Here is a 27,788-nt window from a genome sequence, read left to right as displayed (position 1 = left end):
ACTATGATCATACTTGGTACGGATTAATAAAATGCAGAGTTACAGCAGCAAGAAAATTATATCACCCTGTTCTTCCTGCAAAAATTAAAATTGACAAGAATGAAAAATTATTATTTCCTCTATGTTACAAGTGTGTAGAGGAACAAATACAAAGTTGTAACCATACAGAAATAGAACGAAGTTTTATAGGCACATGGACAACAGATGAAGTCAACAAGGCTATAGAAAAAGGATATAAAATACTAAACATATATGAAGTCTGGCATTTTGAAAAGAAGAGCAACACATTATTTAGAGGGTATGTGAAAGATTTTATGAAAATCAAACTGAAAACAAGTCCTTGGAAAGATGATTTCGAAAGCAAGGAACACTATATACAGGCTGTTAAGGAAAAATTAGATATTAATCTAGATTTAGACAATATTGGAGAAAATCCAGGTAAACGCAATGTTTCAAAAACATGCTTAAATTCTTTATGGGGCAAGTTTGGTCAGAGACAAAATATGAGTAAAACTGAATACGTAACTACGCTAGATAGATTCTATGAAATTCTTCTAGATGACAGGTTAGAGAAAATAGATGTGAATTTTCTTAATGACGATATGGTTCAAATGAAGTACAATTTTAAAGATTATTATATCGAAAATAATACTGCGACAAACGTCTTCATTGCTGCATTTACAACTTCAAATGCCAGGTTACGATTGTATCAGATGTTAGGTAAATTGGGGGATGCTGTGATATATTTTGATACTGATTCAATAGTGTATAAAAATAATGGTTTAAATACTATAGAAACAGGTTGTATGTTAGGTGAATGGACAAATGAACTGGGAAAAGGTATGTGCAGTGTTGAGTGGGTATCAACAGGGCCAAAAAGTTATTATTTAAAAAAGAATGATAGTTCCACTATTACGAAAATTAAGGGTTTCACTCTAAATTGGAGAAATTTACAACGTCTGAATGGTGAAGCTATGATAAAAATGATTGAAATCAATCAAATATCCAGAGACATTATAACTAAAAATTTAGTAAATAAGGACGTAACCAAACAATTTTCATTTGCGTACGATAAAAGAGTAGTTCTTCCTAATTATGATACCGTTCCATATGGTTATTAACACATAGAAAGCATAGACTAATTACAGAAAAATGTTAAGCTATATAAATGAATAAAAAACTAAAAAGCATTCTAGAGTTGATTGCTGTATGTTTTTCATCGTTAGTTAAGTTTCTTAGAAAACGCGAGAAGGAGAATAATTAATTCAAAATCTTTCTTTTATAATTTTATTTTGCAGGGGTTGTATTAAGAACAAATACGAAAATAATAATAATATTAACATATTTGTCTTTCAAGACAAATCGGGATAATAATAATCTTAAATGATTGTTATTTTATATTTTTTTCGAGGGGCACACTTAGGACAAATTATAGGTATTTAAACAGTTTTTTCACCATTTTAGGTATTTACACATTTTTTTTCGTTGGGGTATTGAGGACAGATAGGAAAAAATTATAGGTATTTAAACATCATTTTAGGTATTTAAACAAACTTTTTTCGTTGGGGGATTCAGGACAGAAAGGAAAAAAATTATAGGTATTTAAACATAATTTTAGGTATTTAAACAAACTTTTTTCGTTGGGGGATTCAGGACAGAAAGGAAAAAAATTATAGGTATTTAAACAATTTTTTCGTTGAGGGTATTCAGGACAGATAGGAAAAAAATTATGTGTTTGTGAATCGGCATGCCGGTGAATCAATAGGAAAAAATATGTGTTAGGACAAATAGGAAAAAATTATGGGTATTTTATATTTTTCCCGAGGACCAAACTTATGTTAAATTTTAGCTATTTAAACAGTTTTTTCGTCAGGACCCAGTTAGGACAATAGGAAAAGTAATAAAAATAGTGTTAAATAACTGTTATTTATATTTTTTTTCGTGGGGCCCATTGAAGACAATAGGAAAAAAATTATGTGTTGTAAATCGGCATGCCGGTGAATGCCGGAATGTCCTGAATACGCCCTTATACTACTTGCGGCCTGGTCATTCCAGCTCTGGAACTTTGGACTGTTAGATCGGCACCGTAGTACTGTTCGTTAAAAGTGAGAAAATGTGCTGTTTTTCATTTGATCGAGTGTTTTATACGATAACATTGCTTTTAATCCCTACATTCCTACTGACGTTTTCGTAATGGCCCATGTTGACTTTAGTTAGGAAATCCACAAAGTCAGTCTTTCTGAGAATCGCGTAGCGAAGCACGGGTACATCAGCTAGTAAGTAATATGTGTGTGGTTAAGTGTAAGAAAGGGCCAGGAACCCTAACTTCGCCACAGATAATAAAGGATTTATCTATCTAGCTGGGCGGCTGCACTAAGTGCAGATCAGTGTTGATTGATTGATTGATTGATTGATTGATTGATTGATTGATTGATTGATTGATTGATTGATTGATTGATTGATTGATTGATTGATTGATTGATTGATTGATTGATTGATTGATTGATTGATTGATCGATCGATTGATTGATTGAGAACCTTCACCAGGCCTCTCCAGAGTTCACGGGGCATAACCATCATCACCGCGTTCTATAGTCGAGTTCTCTATTCGCCTGTCCTCCTCCATTCATCTCATGTGACCCCAACGCCGAAGCATATTAATACGTACAGCTTCACCAATACTTCTTGAGAAAAATAGACATTTCTCTGCATGAATTAAATTGAAAAAATAATCTCCATAGGAGAAAAATAGTTAACTTCAGACGAATTTCGAAATACTCCTGTACGTGAATATTTTTGAGTCCAATTGTTTGATTCTATCATTCATAAAGTCTTTCACATCAGTAGCAACGGTGTATGGACCGAAGTAGTGAGTGCATTGAACAGCTTACGGCGTAATTGTCCGTTGTCATAACCGCAGTCATCATTACATAGGTATATCTCAATCAGTGTTGAGTGGCCTTCCCACACACTGCCCACCACCATTTGTCTGCCTGTGGGTGTGTTTCCTTGTGAGTATTACTAATTCTCATACCTTCCTATCTGGAAACTTTCCTTATTTCTCATCCACTTCAAACAGAATATGAACGGAAACATATTGACCTCTGAAACCTATTTCAATTCTCATTACATTCAACCGTGTCTCACTGCCCACAGGTAATTAAGTTGCTAGATTTATACAGCAAAGTGGGCTGCAAGGACATTCTCAAGGGATCCAGCCAGTGTTACAATTACCGGATAAGGTCAGAGCTTTTAACAGGAATTCCCTCCAGGGGGCATTAATTAAAAATTCTAATACCAATTTCGCTCTAAAAATGTAATTATAATAACAAGGGAATATTTAAACTTTATATCCTGTTCATCGCACCGGTTGTTGGTATAAGAGAGCAAACAATAGAACCATAGCTCTTGACATATTATTATTATTATTATCATTGCCGGCCGCACGTGCTATAGGTGGGCCGGCGTAAGGTTGCACATGCCAGCTGCGCACAATGTTGGTCACACTGCAATGACGCACGAAGCGATGTTGCCGCCACAACGACAGCTGATTGCACGAAACGTGAGTTTTTAAAAACATGGGAGAAATGTTTTTAATGTTATGATACACAATACAAATGAAATCCGCCGACAAAATTCGAACTTTCAACTCACCGATTATTCATCACACAAAATGATACGGTACACATAAATCTACTACGAAGTTCTTATTATCGCGATGTTAGAAAATGCGAAAGAAATCGGCCGACAATAATCTCACTTTAAATACAACAATAAATGTCAGAATAATATACACCGGTGTTAACACAAAAGGTTTCAAGTAAAATCCATAAAATTTAAGAAAATTCAGAAACGTTATTTTCATACCTGAGGCTCGATACCCTCCAGATCACTGCCATCACTGCCTTCGTTGTCATTGTCGTCTAGGCAGATCATCAACTCCTGACAGTCACTGATGATGCTATGTATTGCCATTGCCGACTTGATGAATGTTGCGCCATGCCTAACTTTCTTCATTCACAAAGCCGCATCCATTCGAGCAATACTCTCCCAGAACAGTCCTTCCACTTTTGTAATTGTGAAGAACGTAATATTTTACTTCACCCCATACCGTACCAACTCAATGAGTTTGAAGTGACAGTGGTACAGCAGCAACCTAATAACCTCGTGCCCTTGTTCCTTCGCTACATCATCGACTAATTTAGTCATACACATATACGCTGGGATATTTCTTTACTAGTCATTCCACTAACAGTTCTTTACGGGCGCTCGAAGTAGAGGTCTTGTCCATTATTACGGAGTGGTAAGGTGCATTGTCCATAACAATGACAGAAGGAACTTTGAGCTGTAATAATCGCACTCATGTCTTCGTATTGCATCAGCCTGTTACAGGAGATAGCTTAATTCGTTTCTTTCCCGGAGTGCTGTGAAACAAGTCCCTACTATCATCCCCGTTTCCACTACTGCTATGTAACCCAGTCCCTTTTTATTTCTGTTCTTGGAGACGAACACCTGCCTGAATAGCAGTGCGCTTTGAAAGCCCAAATATTTGACATATACGTTCCACAACATGATCTGTAGGAACAGAGACACGGCTATACAAGCGTTCGAATTTCCTCTCCCTCTCGTAAAACTCACGAGTTCTCGGCACTAATTCTAATGCCTGACTAATAAGGGACACTCCACGGCGCAAAGAATTATCACTTCGCGCTTCATGACTATGTTGTCGTTTCCGAGACATCGCACTGCATTCGTTAAAATAAAATTTCATAACTATCTCACAATGAAAACAAAACTTTCATAAACGCGCGAATCACACCTGACCACGTGCTAGCGGCGACAGACAAAACGGCAACACTTCACTACGGTAGTCAAGTTAGTTATAGATGGCACCACTATACTACCCATATTGCCAACAATCAACTGAAAATAGTTCGTATTTATTTTGTGGCTCGCTTAAACCTTATAACATTACATGCTTATATTTGTGTAAGCAAATAAAAGATTATAAGCACTATACGGAATTAAATGCGAATTAACATGAATAAAATGCGTAACTGTGTCTAATATAAAAAGTAGTAGATTGGTGTTTCTGATTGACAGGTGACATTCTTCATTTCACTTTTGTAGTGGTGCCAACATAACTTACAGCTGTCAAGTGCAACCTTGTGCCAGCCCACCTATAGTGGTAGTAAGCCTGCCTCTTACGGTGGGAGGAGGGGGGGGGGTTGCTGGGTTCGACTGCCGGTCAGGTTACGTATACTTACCTGGCTCTGAGGGCTTCGAGTTCCTCTCAGACTAAGTGAGAAAAAGAGAGTAACTACCTGATGATGAGTTAGCAGTCCCAGTCTATAAAGCGAAGAATAACATTCGAGAGGATTAGTTATGCTGACCACGTGTCGCCCCGTTATTTGCAGGCCTTTGAGCTGAGCATTTGCCACTTAATAGACCAAGTTGGCCTTCACTTCAGCCGCAATGGTACATATAAGTTAGGGGTTTGTTTAGAGGTGTTGAAGGTACATTCAGGAAAACGTGAAGTCAAGTAAGGATGACATAAAATGGTTAGTGTTAAACTGTAGAAGTATTGTAAAGAAACGAATAGAACTGTAGAATAGAACAAGAGTTGTGATAGGAATCGAATCGTGGCTGAGAAGCGATATTACGGTGTGTTTATCGTAGAGACAGGTTAGGAACCGTATGAGTGGGAGTATTAATTCTGGCGAAAGAAGAATTTGTAAGTTACGAAAAAAGTTAGGGATGAGATACTGTACATAAAATTCTAGGTGCAAGACTTGTCTCTAAAGATAGTAGGCAAGTTGATGTTTTGGGGATGTACAGACATGACAAACCTGCCGCCGTCACTGATACGAATTTATTTGGTAAGGTAGTCAGCTGTATGGGGAACGACAAAGAAAGGAACGTTATTGTAGCGGGTGATGTCAATTTACAAAATGTCAACTGGAATGGGAATACGAACACAGAAAGCATGACCAACAAATGGTGAATAAGTTAATATGGGAAGGGCAGCTGAATCAGAAAGTGACGGAACCAACCGGGCGGAAAATATTCTAGACGTGATATTGATAAAAAAGATGAGATCTGTAGAGAACTGAAGTGATAGATGGTATATGTAATCATGAAGCTGTGTCTGCATGTATTAGTCCAATGGTGCCGCGAGATATCAATGTCGATGTTTTTGCTTGTTTCATCAATTACGAAAAGGCCTTCGATACAGTCCGCCATGATGAACTTATGAACATTCTTAGAGAATTAGGACTTGATGGACGGGACATTCGTATTATTGGTAATCTCTACTGGAACCAGTGTGCTGGCATAAGAGTTGATGGTCGTGTCTCGGAAGAAGTCTCAATTATGAAAGGAGTTCGCCAATGCTGTATTCTTTCCCCCATGCTTTTCAACATCTATTCAGAAAAGATTTTTCGAGATGCTCTTTACGGAAAGACTCAAGGAGTTGTGGTTAATGGTTTCATCATAAATAACATCAGGTACGCCGATGACACTGTACTACTTGCAACCAATCCCCAGGATCTACGGGAACTACTTAATGCTGCCACTGAAGCCAGCAGCGCAATGGGCTTGAGGCTTAATGTAAAGAAGACCAAGTGGATGGTTATAAGTAGGAAAGAAGATGGCATTGGAGGTAATCTCACAGCAACAAAGGAACAGATGGCGAGAGTGGCAACATTTAAATACCTGGGATGTCACATCAATGATGACTGGGACCTTACTCACGAGATCCGATGCAGAATTGAGCAGGCTAAAACTTCTTTTCAGAGACTTAGAAAACTTCTGACAAGCCGTGACCTTTCCATTTCACCACGGACACGACTACTCCGGTGCTACGTTTTCAGCATTCTGTTATACGGCGTTGAGGCATGGGCACTAACTAAGACCATGTGCAAGAAGTTGCAAGCATTTGAAATGTGGACGTACCGAAGGATGCTGAAGATACCTTGGACAGCTAAAATGACCGATATAGACGTTTTGCACCGTATGAACAAAGAACCAGAAATTCTCACTACCATCAAGAGAAGGAAGGTAGAATACTTTGGTCATATGATGCGGAACTGTAAATACCACCTGCTGCAAGTAATACTCCAAGGGAAAATTAGTAGAAAACCTGGTCCGGGGAGCAGTAAGACATCATGGCTCGTTAACTTGAGCCAGTGGTTTGGGGTGACAAAGTTTACTCTGTTCACAACAGCTATGAACAAACAACAAACAGATCATGCTACTGATCGCCAACGTTCTGCGAGTACATGGCATAAGAAGAAGAAGAAGTAGAAGGAGAAGAAGAAGAAGAAGAAGCTGGGTTTGTCGTAGTTAAAAATAAAGGAATCTTGTAAAAGTAGAAATATTTGTCAATTCCGCATGGCTGATAAGAGAGGCATGGAAGAATTTTTTAAAAGCTATTACGATCAATGGAAAATTGTAAAAAAAAAACTGTAAACAGCCTATGGGATGGATTTAATGTTATTTGCTTTACGTCCCACTAACTACTTTCTTACGGTTTTCGGAGAAGGGATGGATTTAAAACAGTCGCTGAAGAGTGTGAAAACAGGTATGTACCTTTAAAATTTGTAAGTGATAAGAACCCATTATATTATAACAGGCCAATAAAGATATTAAGAAAGAGGTACAGATTAGAAATAGAGTTAGGAATGGTTGAGACAGAAAGGAGTGATTGAAGAAACTTGCTAGGAAATTGAATTTAGAAAATAAGGTCCGCTGAGGATAATATGGGGGCTGCCTTGCCGAGGCGGTAAAGGCATGCTCGGTTCACCCGCAAGGACGTGGGTTCGATTCCCCGTCAGGGAGTCGTGAAATTTAAGAAACGAGATTTCCACTTCCGGAGGTGCACATGGCCCTGAGGTTCACTGAGTCTACACCAAAAATGAGTACCAGGTTAATTCCTGGGGGCAAAGGTGGCTGGACGTAGAGCTAACCACTCTACCCCACCGATAGTGGAAGCCTTTACCTTCCACTCCTCCAGGGGCCTTCATGGCCTGTTTGGAGATTGCTTTGCTTTGCTTTGCTTTGAGGATAACATGGTAACATGGTAGCCATATGAAGTTTAGAGAGCAAAGGATGGATATGTATAGACACTTTAAGGCAGAAATTGGTTCCAGGAAGGATATTCCAGGGATCATTCATGAAGAAGCGGAGTGTATATGATAGGACTTAAAGGCAGAAGTATTCAGTCAGCAGTATGTAAAGATAGCTGGATGTAAGAATAATGTCCAGATAGAGGAGGAGACTAATACTGTTAAATTACTGAAATGTAGCTATGATAATAAAGGCATTTACAAAGAATACAAAAGTTTAAAGCTAGAAAAGCAGCTGGCACTGATATTCACTTTTTCTTTTTTCTTTTCTTTTCTTCTCTTTTTTTTAACAAGTTGCTTTTACATCGCCCCGACACAGATAGGTCTTATGGCGACGATGGGACAGGAAGGGGCTAGGAGTGGGAAGAAAGCGGCCGGGGCCTTAATTAAGGTACAACCTTATGTGCCTGGTGTGAAAATGGGAAACCACGGAAAACCATATTCACGGCTGCCGACAGTGGAGTTCGACCCCACTATCTCCCGATAAGAATTCTCGGGATACAGTGCCATATCTGAAATGCGTATTTGAATACTGTTTGTATAAAGGAGCGATGCCAAATGAATGGAGGGTTGCAACAGTAGCCCCACTCTACAAGGGAGAGAGTAATAAATATTAAGTGGATAATTACAGGAAGGACATTCCAGTTGTTACTTGTTTGTTAGCTCTGGGAAAGCATTTATTATTACATTAGACACGTTTAGCCCGCCTGGTGGCCATGATCGTTAAGGCGCTGAAGTCTAAAAACGGTCTAACACCGAGGTTAGCCGGTTCGAGTCCCGTTGGTCGAAAAAAATTTCACCATCAGAATGTTGGCCGGCAGGGTAGGGGAGGTGGTGGTATACAATTTCTAATCACTAGATTGCGTGCCAAAAGCCTGGATTAAATTCCAAACCTCTCCGCAGTGCTCATATGGAGTGAGGGCATATGACGCTGTTGATGGTGATTCGTCCGTCGGATGGGGACGTTAAGCCTTGAGCAGACCCCTTGGTGCTATTCGACAGGAGTAGGCTATGTGCCGGCACCGGGTTTCACCCTCTCCCTACTATCATATATCACGTCATTCATTTCATCTCTCATTAACTCCTCTGATGAGGTTGACGTCAGGAAGGGCATCCGGTCATAAAAAACCGCCACGACAAATTCATCTCACCTCATACCCGACCCCGTAGGGAAACGGGACAAGGGTTGGACAAACAAACATTACATTAGACACGTTTGCAAAATTACTGACTGGTTTGATAGAAGGCAGTTCGGTTTTCGGAAAGGTTATTCCAGTTAGGCTCAACTGGTAGGATGTCCGACTCGTTGGCTGAATGGTCAGCGTACTGGCCTTCGGTTCAGAGGGTCCCGAGTTCTATTCCCGGCTGGGTCGGGGATTTTAACCTTAATTGGTTAATTCCAATGGCCCGGGGGCTGGGTGTTTGTGCTGTCCCCAACATTCCTGCAACTCACACACCACACTTAACACTATCCTCCACCACAACAACACGCAGTCACCTACACATGGCAGATGCCGCCCACCCTCATCGGAGGGTCTGCCTTACAAGGGCTGCACTCGGCTAGAAATAGCCACACGAAATATATAACTTGTACGATACCGGCAAGATATAGTAGATATCGTAGATTCAGGAGATCAAATGGTCTGTGTCACTATTCACCAATCCAAGGCTTTTGATAGGGTAGATCATGGGAGATTAGTGAGAAAAATTAGGGCTGTTGGACTAGACTAAAGAGTGATTGATTGGGTGACTACATTTCTAAATAATATAGATTTCAGGGAATTAGAGTAGGTCAAGTGTTATCTGATCCTGTAATGATTAAGAGGGTGTCCTACAGGGCAGTATTATCGGTCCCTTATGATATAAGTAAAGATCTGGAATCACACTTAAGGCTATTTGCGAATGATGTTACACTGTATAGAGTGGTAACTAAGTCACAGGATTGTGAGCGATGATAGTTTTTTTTTTTTTTTTTGCTAGGGGCTTTACGTCGCACCGACACAGATAGGTCTTATGGCGACGATGGGATAGGAAAGGCCTAGGAGTTGGAAGGAAGCGGCCGTGGCCTTAATTAAGGTACAGCCCCAGCATTTGCCTGGTGTGAAAATGGTAAACCACGGAAAACCATTTTCAGAGCTGCCGATAGTGGGATTCGAACCTACTATCACCCGGATGCAAGCTCACAGCCGCACGCCTCTACGCGCACGGCCAACTCGCCCGGTAGTATAATAATAAACGGGGTGTAAAGATAGGTTGTCTCACCAGGAGGAAAAGTTGTCCCGGTTTTAATTACTATGTTATGGGTGATAGTACTTCATGGGGATCACTCTAAGTACGATAGTGTTAATATATACCGGACGAGTTGGCCGTGTGGTTAGGGGCGCGCATCTGTGAGCTTGCATGCGCGAGATAGTGGGATCGAACCCCACTGTCGGCAACCCTGTAGATGTGGTTTCCAATTTTCACACCAGGCAAATGCTGGGGCTCTACCTTAATTAAGGCCACGACCGCTTCTTTCCTACTCCCAGGCATTTCCTATCCCATCGTCGTGAAGTCAAACAATTTCTTTCTTAGTGTTAATATAAGGACTTATCTTCTTCTTCTTCTTCTTTATCTGTTTACCCTCCGGGGTCGGCTTTTCCCTCAGACTCAGCGAGGGATCCCACCTCTACCACCCCAAGGGCAGTGTCCTGGAGCTTCAGACTCTGGGTCGGGGGATAAAAATGGGGAGGGTGACCAGTACCTCGCCCAGGCGGCCTCACCTGCAATGCTGAGCAGGAGCCTTGCGGGGGATGGGAAGATTGGAAGGGATAGACAAGGAAGAGAGAAGGAAGCGGCCGTGGCCTTAAGTTAGGTACCACCCCGGCATTTGCCTGGAGGAGAATGGGGATACCACGGAAAACCACTTCCAGGATGGCTGAGGTGGGAATCGAACCCACCTCTACTCAGCTGACCTCCCGAGGCTGAGTAACCCCGTTCCAACCCTCGTACCACTTTTTCAAATTTCGAGGCAAAGCCGGGAATCCAACCCAGGCCTCCGGTGGTGGCAGCTAAACACACCAACCACTACACCACAGAGGTGGACAAAAAATTATCTTAATTGGGGTAATCACATTAACGAGGTTGTAAAAAAAGCTTACAGATCCCTTCTCATGGTTTTCGGGGTATTTAGAAGTTGCGGTAAAGATGTAAATGAGAGGGCGTGTAACTCTCTGATAAAACCCCAATTAAAGTATGATTCCAGTGTATGGGACCCCCAGGACTACTTAATACGAGAACTAGAAAAAATCCAAAGGAAAGCACCACGATTTGTTCTTGGTGATTTCCGACAAACGAGTAGAATTAGGAAAATGTTGCAAACTCTGGGCTGGGAAGACTTGGGAGTAAAGCGACTAATTCATTCATTCATCATCTGTTTACCCTCCAGGTTCGGCTTTTCCCTCGGACTCAGCGAGAGATCCCACCTCTACCGCCAGGGCAGTGTCCTGGAGCTTCGGACTCTTGGTCGGGGGATACAACTGGGGAGAATGACCAGTACCTCGCCCAGGCGGCCTCACCTGCTATGCTGAACAGGGGCCTTGTGGAGGGATGGGAAGATTGGAAGGGATAGACAAGGAAGAGGGAAGGAAGCGGCCGTGGCCTTAAGTTAGGTACCATCCCGGCATTCGCCTGGAGGAGAAGTGGGAAACCACGGAAAACCACTTCGAGGATGGCTGAGGTGGGAATCGAACCCACCTCTACTCAGTTGACCTCCCGAGGCTGAGTGGACCCCGTTCCAGCCCTCGTACCACTTTTCATATTTTCGTGGCAGAGCCGGGAATCGAACCCGGACCTCCGGGGGTGGCAGCTAATCACGCTAACCACTACACCACAGAGGCGGACAAGCGACTAATTGCCATTTTAATTGGTAAGTTCCGTGGTGTCAGTGAAGAGATGCGTGGAGTTAACATTAGTAGGCGGATAAGCTTGACTGGAGCTTTTAAGAGCAGGAAAGATCGTAATATGAAGATAAAGTTGAAATTTAAGGGAACAAATTGGGGCAGATATTCATTTGTATAACGATGTAACGGTTCAAATCCCGTTACAAGATTATATCTGTACTTTTATTATTGTATGATTTTATCTGTATTTTATTATTATCATTAGTATTATTATTATTATTATTATGTCAGTATTATTATTATTATGTTATCTGTGATATTGTACTATTATTGTAATTATCCGTTTTATTCAATTTTGCAATTGCCTGTTGCTTGCAAGATTGCACTTAGATGTATACATAGATACGTATGTGTAGTATAACACTCAATACCTGTACAGTGAGAATTGTTGTATATATCAGAGATCGGATGTGACGTTGGTGCATTGTGCAATATTACTGGCGATTCTGCCAAGTCATCGCCGCGCCTTGGCTATGTCATCGTATTTATTTAGCTATGCGCTCAGAAAGTCGATCGCCGCGGGGCTATTTCACCACTGTATGTAATATCTGTCGCGTAGGTGGGAGTATGTCATTGTTATTTCTGGAGATTACGTAGTTGTGTCAACCAACGTCTATATAAGGTGGGTGCACATTGTAGCGTCAGTCATTACTTATACGGATGCAGTACAGTGAAGTAGTCTACTAGATCAAGAGGCCTTAGGTGGTCAGCCAACGAGTGTGAACGAGAGATGGAGAAGACTCAGTGAGCCATTAATTATTGGTCATTGAGAGAGTGAGACCAAATGGTTGGTCCGTCACTTAGTGGAAGACGCGGACGCAAGGCTTACCAAGGAGTCAGAGAGGGCAACCCTGGACCTGCCAAGAGGTCATACCATATTGACTTACAAAGAAGTCAGATGATATGGAGAAGAAGCAGTCGCAAGGATGTATCACCACGTTAGGCGTGACACATCTACAGTAAACACCAGAGCAATGGATTACGTCGTAATTACACTCAAAGTGTTAAAGGTACAGTCAAGTGAATCAGTGAGGGAAATATTTCGTATAAATTGTTAAATGTCCGGTCAAGAAGAATTCAAATTCATGCCTAGTTTCTTTTAGTTGCAATGTCATAATTTCATATTCTCATCTGTTTTATCGCAACAAAACTCACTATTTTTTGATATATTATTTAAAGAATATATATTGTTCTATCAAACGAATTTATAGTTTCATTTCATTGACAGTAAAATATCTTAACCTCAAAATTAATGGGGAAACCGAACGCCAATCTCCTTTTCCCAGAACTTATATGGTATGTTGTCAAAAGTAAGCTTATTACCCCACACCCTAGAGATGGTCAAGAGTCTCATTCTATTATTGCTGTACTGAGTGACAGCTGGCGCCCTTCAAATAACGTATGTGTAAGTAAGCAGGTAACAAGTAAGTGTGAGTACAAGGTTCGACGACAGTATATTTTATTTAATGAATGTTGATTTTCAGATTTTCCATTTTAAATGCAGATATTCAGATTTTCAATTAAATGTAGTTTTATATATATGTTTCAAAAGTAAGTCAGCAATTCAGGAACAAACTTACAACGAGGAGTAAGTAACTGGAATAATTTATCAAGGGACTAACAAACTACGATGGAGACAATGGGATAGAGAAGGGAGGAGAAGGGAAGGGAGCGGCCGTGACCTTAATTAAGAAAAAGACCCAGCGTTTTCCTGGTGTGAAAATGGGAAACTAAGGAAAACCATCTTCAGAATTGCCGATGGGGGGGATCGAACACACTAAGATGACAAGGAAAACCGGATTAATCGGAGAGATACCTATCCCGCTTGCGCTCGTCCAACACAAATCTCACATGGAGTGACCGGGATTTGAACCACGGAACCTGGTGATGACAGGCTGGCACGCTGCCGCCTGAAGCACGGAGCTATCTATTTATCTGCAGATTAAAATTAAAATAAACTCATTCTGTGACTATTATCTAGAGTACTATGCAGTTGTAATATCGTCACTTTATCTGTTTACCCTCCGGGGTCGGCTTTTCCCTCGGACTCAGCGAGGGATCCCACCTCTACCGCCGCAAGGGCAGTGTCCTGGAGCTTCAGACTCTGGGTCGGGGGATTCAACTGTGGAGGATTACCAGTACCTCGCCCAGGCGGCCTCACCTGCAATGCTGAGCAGGAGCCTTGCGGGGGATGGGAAGATTGGAAGGGATAGACAAGGAAGAGGGAAGGAAGCGGCCGTAGCCTTAAGTACAATCCCGGCATTTGCCTGGAGGAGAAGTAGGAAAGCACGGAAAACCACTTCGAGGATGGCTGAGGTGGGAATCGAACCCACCTCTACTCAGTTGACCTCCCCGTTCCAGCCCTCGTACCACTTTTTCAAATTTCGTGGCAGAGCCGGGAATCGAACCCTGGCCTCCGGAGGTGGCAGCACTACACCACAGAGGCGAACGTAATATCGTCACGATTAATGCGGCCAGACTGTACCATTCAATCCGCAGATATATTGTCTCAGTGCCACTTTCTGTCGCAGCGAGTGTACTGCAGTCCCAAGCGCGGTGTGTTTACCAACATCATTGTGAATTCACATCTCGGACTGAAGTCGCGGCGCAAAGCACGGAAGCTTCCAAAGAACTTCTAAATAAGCTAATGGGGACACTGTTGTCTTTTGAAGAAGACAGATGGCCCTATCATAAAAGATTGCGCCGAATATATCATGCATGTAGTAGTGTAGAGAGAGGGAAGCAGATGGAACGAACAGCCATGCAAACAAAATGAATTTCTGCTTTATCTATTCATAGAACTACACTTCCCAGCGACAAGAAGCAGTGAGCGACCAGCTCGTTCTGACTTGCAGGACAGACTCTTGTCTCCAGATACTGAGGAGATATTCATTCTCACTACTGTCAATAGCTTCCTCTGTGGATCCGTGGTAGAGTGTTGACCTTTGGATCCCGAGATAGCGGGTTCAAACCTGGCAGAGGTAGTCGGATTTTTGAAGGGCGGAGAAATATCCATTCGACACTCCATGCCGTACGATGTCGACATGTAAAAGATATCTGGTGACACACTTGGTGTTTACCCGACAAAATTAATTAAATCACAGCCATAGACGCCTAAGAGAGTTTCGGTTTACTTCGTCTGTCATCTAGTGGGATGGGCCTAGAGTAAAACGAAACGTCGAAATTGACGAGCAGACAGCCAGATGGCGTCAAATTGAAATGTCTGCACACGGTAGCTGAGGCAATACGATTATTATTATTATTATTATTATTATTATTATTATTATTATTATTATTATTACTGCTGTCAATCGCTTCTAGCCTATCGAATGCCATAAATTGTCATGATCATTGAAGTAGAAACCATGCATTATTTCGTTCCAGTAATAGGTCCCTCCGTAAAAATTCATGTGTCCCAAAATAGTAATCCTCTACCCGTGTTCCTTCAATAATTGAGGGGCTTTACTACAAATACCACATAGGTAATTTCTTACACATTTTTTTTTTTTGTGTTAAAATTTCTTGTTAATTTTTTTGTTTGCTATTTGCTTTACGTCGCACCGACACCGATAGGTCTTGTGGCGACGATGGGACAGGAAAGGCCTAGGAATGGGACGGAAGCGGCCTTGGCCTTAATTAAAGGTACAGCCCCCCCCCCCCAGCATTTGCCTGGTGTAAAAACGGGAAACCACGGAAAACCATCTTCAGGGCTGTCGACTGTGGGATTCGAACCCATTATCTCCCGGATGCGAGCTCACAGAATTCTTCTTAAAATGTCGTGTTCGTGGTCCAGTATGAAACGGTGCAATTTACATTTGAAAACGCGCGAGCATGTCATTTTAACAAGAAATTTACCACAGAAACCAAATGTTAAAAATGACTTACGTGGTGTTTACAAGAAAGCTCCTCAATTTAAAAACTATAAAGGCTAATAAAGTATAATAAATTATTGAAAATAGAGAACCCCATAGAGACCACCCGAATAACTTTCAAGATCAGATGTTGAAACATTGAGTGATGCGGGATTCCACCATCATGCTGTGAAACTGGAGCTCTGAGCGTGAGGCAAAATAGCCTCAGGGCCGACAGCGTTTCATCTACGCTAGATTTATCGATATATGAATATTTGTAAAATTGAAAAATGTATTTAGACCAACAATTGTGAAATTGTTTTGAATTTGTGTAAATTTCTCAAGTGTCTCAGTATCTTACTTAAAGGAAATTTTAAGCTACAGCGAAAGGAAACAAACCAAACCAAACCCCATGGCACTGCAGCCCTTGAAGGGCCTTGGCATACCAAGCGACCGCTGCTCAGCCCGAAGGCCTGCAGATTACGAGGTGTCGTGTGGTGAGCACGACGAATCCTCTCGGCCGTTATTCTTGGCTTTCTAGACCGGGGTCGCTATCTCACCGTCAGATAGCTCCTCAATTCTAATCACGTAGGCTGAGTGGATCTCTAACCAACCCTCAGGTCCAGGTAAAAATCCCTGACCTGTCCGAGAATCGAATCCGGGGCCTCCGGGTAAGAGGCAGGCACGCTACCCCCTACACCACGGGAAAGGAAACAAGTAGAAATAAATAATCAAAGGAATCGAACAGGCCCACAATAATCTAGGCTAATAAGTGAGCCTACATGTAAGGTTAGGAAGCCGAGGCGGCCGAGCGCCGGAAGTCTCAACCGAGTGCGTTTACTACTCGCTCTAGCCTATGGGGATAGAAGACACTCAAGAAGATGAAATCGAATCGATGAAGACTAAAAAGGCCCAAGCAAAATATTCTTTCTGAACTTAAATTCTGCGCATTCGTTCACTTCTAACATCCACCTAGCCCCTACGGGACGTACTGGCCACGTCCAAAAACTTGGAGCGTGGCTGCGACACAACCCGCGGAATGATATTTTGTTTTATTATTATTGTTAAGGAGATATCCGTGGTAGTTAGAGGTGAAAGAAGGTGCGGGCTGGAATAGGTCTCAACTACAAAATTAAAGTTAATTTAAAACTTCAACTAAGGTTATATTTTCAAAACTTAACAGTGGTGACATAGAATTTGAAAACTTAACAAGTCAACAACAAGCCAAAATCAGGTACCAAGAAATTATAAGTGTTAGGGGATAATACAAGATCTGGGCTTCTAGCCCCACAATTACAATCTTTGAGCTATGAGCCCAACTTTACCAATGTACCCAGTTCACACAAAGGGGCAGAAAACCCCAATCATGCCAAAGGAGCACTTGCTCCCAATTACCATGTTAAGCCTCCTAGAGGCACGTATCACACACAAGAAAGAGCAGATGCGCTCTCAAAGTCTTCAAGCCTATTTAAGAGGCCATACACTGACTTTACATTAACTGCTCTCAAGGCACACATACAGTGAAACAGGGGTATCTAATACCCAATCTACTGGGCCTTCGTAGGAAGGAAAACAAAACGGGTTAAGTAAATGGCCCAAAATACAAAATTAAATGGAGGCGATAACTTGCACTCCTACACCAAATTTTTGTCTAAAACCTATGTGGCACTAGGCCGATCATACAGGGGCTAATTCCAAGCTAGAGATGACACGTATGAGAAAACTTAGTCACCTCCTTTTTCGAAAATGAAGGGGAATTCGAGAGGGTGAAGCACTCTCTATCCCCGTTTTACAGATTAATAATTTATAGATTTTACATAGACAGAAAAGAATTTACATTTTAAAAAGGTAGGTTACATACTAAAGGTTTCGAACCCTCTCCGAGAGTTAAACTGCTGAGCTAGCAAGAAATGAAGATGTTAACAGGCCATTACCTTGTAGAAGAACAGCTGCTTGAAGAAAGAGGCGCTTCCCGCCCCCTGCTACATATTCACACACGAAGAGAGATGTTACTGAAGTGGCCCCGAGACAAGAAAATCAGCAGTTTATATACCCTCGTGGAACATTCGAGACCTTTCAGGAATGAGTAGACACACCCTTTCGTTTTTATTGGATAACAGCAAAAACTAATACACAAGACGAGGAAGAAACACCTTATTGGTGGAAAATTAATTACGTAAATTCCCGATTGGTTACATTCAAAACGGGCGGAAAGAAAGGATTTATATTGCCAACCCACAAACCACAGAACAAAATTTAGTAAAAATAAAACTTAGGAATACAATATTTCTTCAAGAAAGTTCATTCCATTGCACCAGAGTGTGTTACCATAGTTTTGGGTAGCGACATCTATTAGAGATTGTCCACACCTCTTAATCGTTGAAAAACAAAAGGCAAATAAAAAACACTCAGTGACATCTTCTGAATAACCGTGGAATTAGTTCAGTAATTAAAGTTCCAAGTTTCTCCAGTAGAGAAGTTTCAATTGGCGCAATATTTGAATTAGCGGCGTGAAGGTGTACCGCCCGGTACAATTATTACTACTACTCAATCCGTTTACTCTCTAAGGTTGGTTTTGCTTCCGGACTCAGTGAGGGATCCCACCTCTACTGCCTCAAGGGCAGTATCCTGGAGCGTAAGACATTTGACGGGGTTAATAGTCATAATATTGGCTTTACGTCCCATTAACTACTTTTACGGTTTTCGGAGACGCCGAGGTGCCGGAATTTAATCCCACATGAGTTAGTTTACTTGTCAGTAAATCTATCGACACGGAGATGACATATTAGACCACCTTCAAGGATCAAATCTGCCAAGTTCGGGGTTAAGGATATTATTGGGACCAGTAGTTCGCCCAGATGGCCTAACCTGCTATCCTGAACAGGGGCCTTGTGGGCGATGGGAAGATTGGAAGGTATAGACAAGGAAGTGGCAAGGAAGCAGCCGTGGTGTTAAGTACCATACCGGCATTTACCTGGAGAATAAGTGGGAAACAACCACAAACCACTTCACGGATGCCTGAGGTGGGAGTCGAACCCCTTCTATTCATTTGACCTCCCAAGGCTGAATGGAGCCCGTTCAAGCCCTCGTATCATTTTTTTTATTTCATGGAAGAGCCATGAATCGTATTATTATTATTATTATTATTATTATTATTATTATTATTATTATTATTATTATTATTATTATTATTATTATTATTATTATTGTACCGGGCGGTACACCTCCACGCCACTAATTCAAACATTGCGCCAGTTGAAACTCATCTACTGGAGAAAGCCTGAACTTTAACAACCACATTAATTCTAGGGTTTCTCAGAAGATGCCTCTACTGTAAATTTTGAAGTGTTCTGAACTATGCCTGTTTCGATTTGTTTTGTTTTCTCTGTAGTAAGAAGTGTGAACATTCTCTTCTAGATGGCACTACTTAAGAACTACAATTGTGCACCCTAGTGCGAAGTGAAGGAACTTTTTTTGAAGAAATTTTGTAGTCATAAGTTTTTTTCTTTGTTAAATTTCTTTCAGTTATTTTTTGGGTTGGCAGTATAACCCTTCTCTTTCCGCTTGTTTTGAATTTAGCCAATCCCGAATTTATCTAATTAATTTTTGACCAATAACGTATGTCTTCTCCGATACGGAGAAGTTGCATTATGCTACCCAATAAAATTGATGAGGGTGTGGGTTCTCATTCTTGAAAGGTCTCGAATGTTCCACGAGGGTATTTAAACTGCTGATTTTCTGGTCTCCGGGCCACTTCTGTAACATCTATCCGTGTGTGATTATGTAGCTGGTGGGGGGGGGGGGAAGCGCCTCTTTCTTCGGGCAGCAGTTCATCCATAAGGTAATGGCCTTTTAATAACTTCTTTTCTTGCTAGCTCAGCAGTTTAACCCTCGGGGCAGGTTCGAAACTTTTATCATGTAGCTTTCCTTTAAAATGTAAAAGACACTTGATATAAATTCTGTCTCTTTAACTACAAATTGGTATAGAGAGTGCCTAACCCTCTCGAGCTCCCATTCATTTTGTTTTGAGGTGACTACGTTTTCATAACAGTTTCCCTTCTCTTCGTAATGTAATGAAGTTTTTCTATCGTGTCACCTCCGTAGTATGGGATTAGCCCTTGCATATGCGGCCTAGTGCCAAGTAGGTTTTAAAAAGGTGTATTAGGAGTGCATGTTACGCCTCCACTCATGTTGGTATTTTGGGGCCATGTAATTATCCTGTTTCTTTACTGAATAGGCCTCAGTAGGTTGGGTATTTTTACCCCTGTTCTTGTATGCCTGGAGGGCAGCTTGAAGGTTGAGTTTGGTGTGGCCTTTGAATAGGCTTGAACTTTGAGAGCGGGTTGCTCTTTCTTAAATTTGGTTTCTGTGTGCCTCGAGCAGGCTTAACTGGGTAATTGGGAGCAAGAGCTCCTGGGCATGATTGGGGTTTTCTGCCCCTTTGTTGAAACTTTGGAGATAGGCAAAGTGGGGCTCATTGCTCAAGGATTGCGTGTCTGGGGGCTCGAAGCCCAAATCCATTAATAAATTGCAATCGTACATTCTTAATTATTGGTTGATATGCTACTGAGTACCTGTTATACTTGTTATTTCTTGATCTTGAAAAGAAAATATAACCTTTGTTAAAGTTTTAAATTAACTTTAATTTCGTAAGTTGAGACCTATTCATCCCAGCACCTTCTTTCACCTCTGCCGGTCCACAAACCATCGTAACAATTATTATTATTATTATTATTATTATTATTATTATTATTATTATTATTCAGCTACGTACAGATGTAAGCTGCTTGGCGATAAATCCATAAGGAGCGGAAATATTTTTTCTTCCTAGGAGCGCCAAGTAGCTGAATTGGTCTACGAGTAATGGAGGAATAACACAAGCAGAAATGTGAATAAATTGTGATTTAGGAAAGCGATAAACAAGTAAAACGCTACCAAGTGAGTTGCCTGCGCGGTTCGGTCTATTGCTGTGAACTTGTCTTCAGGAGATTGTGGGTTCGAATTCCACTGGCAGACACCCTGAAGTTGGTTTTCCAAGGTGGATCATTTTCACACCAGGCTGTACCTTAATAATGAAGGCCACGGCCGCTTCTTTCCCCGTCCTAGTTCTTTCCTATCCCATCCCATTATCGTCAGAAGAACTGCCTATGACGGTGCGACGTAAAGCAAAGAAAATTAGAAAAACAGTAAAATGCTGTTACTGAGAAGGTCCATACAGAGCCTCCCAAAACCTACCTGTCCGTGCCAAGCTTAAACCACGTTCGTGATTTCTTATTGAGAGCACCGACCGGCTCCATGGCTGAATGGTTAGCATGTTGGTTAGGGTTATGACTTTTTGTGACCCCGTGTTCCTGTGCCGTAGATTGGTGAACATTCCCTCAAAAGTACAGAAAAAGACATTATTTCTAATTAATTTTTGAAACAGGTCACCCCCAAACCAAAAATTGGTTTTACCCAATACAGATACATGTATATGGTAAAAATATCAAAATATTGTTTAACAATGATATTTAAATTATAATGATATAATTGTATAACACATAGTTTTGAACCAATAGACAATTTATTGTTATAGAATTTATTGTTACAGAATGACACCGAGCTCGATAGCTGCAGTCGCTTAAGTGCGGCCAGTATCCAGTATTCGGGAGATAGTGGGTTCGAACCCCACTGTCGGCAGCCCTGGAGATGGTTTTCCGTGGTTTCTATTTTCACACCAGGGAAATGCTGGGGCTGTACTTTAATTAAGACCACGGCCTCTTCCTTTCCACTCCTAGCCCTTTCCTATCCCATCGTCGCCATAAGACTTGTCCGTGTCGGTGCAACGTGAAGCCAAGTACGAACAGTTGTATTGAGCTGTAATAGTTGAAAATGGGTATTTACCATAATAATAGCACATTGTACTGTAAAGTCTTTATTTTTTGTTAGACAGAATGAATCTAAACTGTAGTCTATCTTTTTTTTTCTTTTCTTTAAGGTGTCATAAAGCTCTTGAAGACACTTGACTGCCCGTTCTGCATACTGATTTAATCTAGAAATTTCCAGTCTCAATGCTTTAATTAATTTGTTAATGTAATGTGCCATTTAATGCTTTTTCATGACCCTACAGGGTGCTGCAAATCATCTGCATTGTACATTTGGTCAGTAAACCAATGGTCTGTCCAACTGAAAGAGATAAATCTACAAATTTTGAGTAGTGAGATTCTTATTTCTCGTAAAAGAATAAATGACAAAAGAGGTAATTACTCGGGAATTCCCTCTGCCATTACGTAAGATAGGTAATAAAATCAGTTATTCCAGTTATTTACTACACTACACAATTATTGAGAAAAGGGCAAACTATAGAGTTACATACTTTTAAAATGAGTGATTGTTCTAGACATTTTTGGACACTTCTATTAAATTATAAAAAGTTCATTGCTGTGCTAGATAGCTCCAGAGTGTTTTACGAATTTCGATAATACTCTATAAAGTACCAAAAAGATTGAGGTGTTTGAAGAAAGTTTGAAAAGACTCAGGATAGTAATAGAATGCATCTTGTATACATGACTCATATACAATTTTAGCAATTTCATGTGACTTTTTTTAAAAAGCTAGAGAGAATTAGAACCCTTTTCATTACTTCTAAGTAAAAGTTCATCATTTCATGACAGAAGAAATCAATTTTCTTACAAAAAATCCGAAAGTCATAACCCTAATTCTGGTCCTTGGTTCAAGGCGTCGTAGGTTCGATTTCCGGCTGTGCCGGGATTTTGTCCTTACCTTTATCTTTATTTAGCCCATGAACTCATTCTTCTCTATTTAATACTAATACCGAGAAAGTAGTTGTATGGTTTGGGTCACCTGGTTGTTAGCTTGCATTCGGGAGATAGTGGGTTCGGTCCCCAGTATAGGCAGCCAGATTTTTTTTCCGTGGTGTCCCCTTTTCTCACCTCAATGAAGGCCACGGCCGCTTCTTTCCCACTCCTAGCACTTTCCTGTCCCATCGTCGCCAGAAGACCTATCTGTGCTGGTGTGACATAAAACAATTTTTTTTTTTTTTTAAGTTAAGAGAAACTGTGAAGGTCGTTATTTTTCTTTCTACGGTTGGTTTATTCCTCAGACCCAGCGATGGATCCCACCTCTACCGCCTCAAGGGCAGTGTCCTAGAGCGTGAGAATTTGGGTTGGAGATACAACTGCGGAAGAAGACCAGTACCTCGCCGAGGTGGCCTCACCTGCTATGCTGACCAGGGGCCTTGTGGCTGGATGGGAAAGATTGGAAAGGATAAGCAAGGAAGAGGGAAGTAAGCGGCCGTTGCCTTAAGTTTAGGTAACATCGCGACGTTTGCCTGGAGGAAAATTGGGAAAGTGGAATCGAACCCCCTCTACTCAGTTGACCTCCCGAGACTGAGTGGATCCCGTTCCAGTCCTTACCACGTTTCAAATTTGATAGAAGAGCCGGAAACCCAACCCGGTTCTCCGGGGGTGGCAGCTAATCACACTAACCACTACACCACAGAGGCGGACATGTCGTTATTCCTTCTTTCTTTCTTTCTTTCTTTCTTTCTTAATCCGTTTACCCTCCAGAGTTGGATTTTTTCTCGGAAACAGAGAGGGATCCCACCTCTACCGCCTAAAGGGCAGTGTCCTTGGGTCGGGGGATACAACTGGGAAAGAGGACCAGTACCTCGCCCAGGCAGCCTCACCTGCTATGCTGAACAGGAACTTTGCGTGGGGATGGGAAGATTGGAAGGGATAGGCAAGAAAGAGGGAAATAAGCGGCCGTGGCCTGAAGTTAGGTACCATCCCAGCATTTGTCTGGAGGAGAAGTGGGGAAACCACGGAAAATTACTTCGAGGATGGCTGAGGTTGGAATCGAACACCCTCACACACACACACACACACACTTTATATTTAGTTGACCACCCGAGGCTGAGTGGACTCGTTCCAGCCCTCGTACCACTTTTGAATTTCGTGATAGATACGGGATTCGAACCTGAGCCTCCGGGAGTGGCAGCTAATCACAGTAACCACTACATCACAGGGGCTGACATATCGTTATTCTACCATTCCAAATAGTGACCGTCAGACTGGGGTACACTGTCGAGAATCAGTCCCTCAACTCCTGACATAGGCGGTGAGCGTGCACTACTACGTTACTCAACCGGTTCACCAAACCCTTGGTTCTCATGTGCGAGGCATGAACTGCGGTTTCTATCTCAGACAGAGCACTGAAGTTCATTTAATAACTTGCTTGTGTTGCTATGAGACAGCGTAAAAACAGGCTTGCTCGCTTACCAGATGGCTCCAACCGGAGTTTGCTGAGTCATAACTCTTTTAAGCTCTTGTTTTAAAATCACGCTTCAACGTGCCATTGCGTTTAATAAACACCATAAAGTAGGACACCTGACGCTTGTTATGAACACAGATTTACAAAACCTTATTCATACATTACTCGTGTTTACATTCTGAGAGGCGAGATGGAGTTTATTTATTGAACCAAGAGGAGACTCCCGAGTCGAGTACAGCCGTATGTAATGAAGTGCTTGTACAGGGAGTCACAGAATTATAAACGAGACAGCATCTTAACAGCTGATAAATTGGTTTCTCGTTTCCAACACACATCGATCACTCAATCGCTCTTCTTCAATTAGCCACTCGGCAGACTGGTAATAATAGACATACCTCGAGAAACAAGAGTTGGAAGCTGTGATTAACAGAGCGATAATAATGGATATCTACTGAGAAATGAGTGATCGATGGTATTAATAATGTTATTGCTTTTACGTACCACTACCTTCTTTTACAGTTTCAGGAGACGCCTAGGTGCCGGAATTTTGTCGCGCAGGAGTTCTTTTACGTGCCTGTAAATCTACTGACACGAGGCTGACATATTTGAGCTCATTCAAATACCACCGGACTGAGCCAAGAGTGAAGTGAGACAAAGCAGGACTTCATTAAGATAAGTTCCAAATTTCAAATTCCTTGGAGTTTGGACAGAAATAAACATAATTATTACCATATATTGTTTGCAACTTCATAGAATCTGATTATATTCTTTTAAGAACGAAACATGTCATTATTTTTTAACACTGTGTATTTTTATTCCTTGTTTAATAATGTGTTTTTTTACAGGTATGTTATAGTGTGTGTTCGACAGACTGGAAAACTTTCTAGTAACATTTAATTGAGTCGACGCTGGAAAATATGGCTTCCTTCTTAACAAAAACAAAAAGAACTTGGAGTAAGTAAGCCATCGCTCTACAGTCAACTATCCAGCCCAGTGATTGATGGTGTGTTTAATAATAGGCATATCCCGGGAAATGTAAGATGGATGTCGTGATTAGTATACTGGTTATTATCGATATTCTCGAGAAACGTGAGATGGAGGGCGTGATTAGCAGGCTGTTTTTTATGGACGCTCTCGAAAAACGTGAGATGGAGGGTGTGATTAGCAGACTGATTTTTATGGACGTTCTATAGAAACGTGAGATGGAGGGTGTGATTAGTAGACTGATTTTTATGGACGTTCTCGAGAAACGTTGGTTGGAAGCCGCGATTAGCCGACTGATTATTATCGATATTCTCGAGAAACGTGAGATGGAGGGCGTGATTAGCAGACTGATTTTTATGGACGTTCTCGAAAAACGTGAGATGGAGAGTGTGATTAGCAGACTGATTTTTATGGACATTACCGAGAAACATGAGATGGAAGGCGTGATTAGCAGACTGATTTTTATGGACGTTCTCGAAAAACGTGAGATGGAGGGTGTGATTAGCAGACTGATTTTTATGGACATTACCGAGAAACATGAGATGGAGGGCATGGTTAGGAGACTGATTGTTATGGACATTCTCAAGAAACGTGAGATGGAGGGCGTGATTAGCAGACTGATTTTATGGACGGTTTTGAGAAACGCTGGATGGAGGACGTGATTAGCAGACTGAATTTTATGGACATTCTCGAGAAACATGAGATGGAGGGCGTGATTATCAGCCAGATTATTATGGATATCCCCGAGAAACGTGAGATGGAGGGTGTGATTATCAGACCATAAATGGACATACCCCGAGGATCGCGAGGTAGAGGGGGTGATTAGAATAGTTATGTAGCTGCTGGCTTAAGACAGTGGTGGTAGACTTAGAGATTGCATGATGGCTAACCCACATTTCCATCCTGAGATTTTCTGGGATAACATTTTAATCGCTTCTTACGACAGGCAGAGAATACCTTGGATATATTCGACCACCCCAACCCACAGGCGGCTTCACTCGGATGGCTGAAATTCGAACCCTGGATTATCCGGAGTTAAAGCTTTCACCTAAAAGAAGCCCATATGGAAACAGGAAATTCATCTGGTAACAAATCTTGATCCAGACTCCGAAATGGCTCTAAAGTCTAGAATAAACTGAAATTCACTCTTACCCCAAGAACTGCGCATATAATAATAATAAGAAGAAGAAGAAGAAGAAGAAGAATACAGTGAGTTTCTCTCTTTGGTTGGCCGGCAGGCTTATCTGCCTCTCGTTGACTCATCACTTCCCGTTACACAGCGCAGTGACACGGGAATGGCCGCACTTCGCATTTCACGTCCGTGCTTAGAACGCGTATTAAGTGCTGATCTGTCGCTCCAACAGTTCTCGAGTTGTGAAGTGTTACTTCGGGGTATAATTCTCATAATGCCTCCACATGTGTACACGGTAGGGGAAAGAGTATTTATATACAATGATTCTGTGAAAACAGAGTCTTGCAGGGAAGTCGTTAGATTATTTGTAACACAATTTCCAGGTGTACGTCCTCCACACAGAGAGACGGTGCGGAAACTCGTAAACAGATTGGGAGGAACTGGCTCTTGACTCGATAAGAAGCAAAGTGTTAAAGAACGTGTACTTAACGAGGAAAAAGTAAATGAAATCGTAGAAAGATTAGAACATACACCTAAAAAATCCCTGAGACGACTTAAGCAAGAAGTCGGCGTTTCGGAGAGCTCAGCATGGCGGGGTACGAAAATGTTAAAATTGAAACCATTCAACGTAACTGTATTACACGAACTGCATACTAATTTCCCTAATTCTTATTTTCTTAATTTTAATTGTTATCTCATGTCATGCACGGATAAAGTGAGCTGGGCGCACCTGCCGGCCAACCAAGGAGAGAAACTCACTGTATTATATGAAATATAATGTAATATATTATTATTATTATTATTATTATTATTATTATTATTATACAAGTAGTCTGGCTGCTCGGCTGATTGGTCATCATGCTAACCTTCGGTTTAGAAGGTCCCTGATTCGATTCCGGGCTTGGCCAGGAACTTTAACCACGCCAGATTAATTCCTCTAGCCCGGAAGCTGGGTGTTAGGTTTCGTCTTAATTTTCTTTATTTAACGTACAACACATCACACTGCGAACCACCAAAGAAACAGACAGTACTGAACACATCCCTTCATGTATAGTTGGCGTCAGGAAAGGCATCCGACCTTACAACTGGGCTAAATCCACACAGATACTTAGGAAAAGGTCAGGAAGAAGAGGAAGAAGAAGAAGATGAAGAAGAAGAAGAAGAAGAAGAAGAAGAAAAGTAATAAGCAAGCTTGTGGTTGATAACATGATCGCAGCCACAGGACCTGTAATTTTATGCGCCTCAGGGACGTGCCAGATTAATTTCGGAGTGTTTAAATCAGATTATCTCCACTGCAGAACATTTCCAAGACATTCAGTTCTCAAACAATACTTGCAAACATCGGCAATATATTTAAATACGAACTGATTTTCACTTAGAACATTAGAATTCAAGCATACTTTTTCGGTAACGTTTGGGTAACGCATATGTGGATGAGAAACCAGAAATGCAACAAAATTCAATTCACAACATATTTTGAAAT

This window comes from Anabrus simplex, chromosome 7, assembly GCF_040414725.1.
Source record: "Anabrus simplex isolate iqAnaSimp1 chromosome 7, ASM4041472v1, whole genome shotgun sequence".
Classification (NCBI taxonomy): domain Eukaryota; kingdom Metazoa; phylum Arthropoda; class Insecta; order Orthoptera; family Tettigoniidae; genus Anabrus; species Anabrus simplex.
This window is presented reverse-complemented; position numbering follows the sequence as displayed.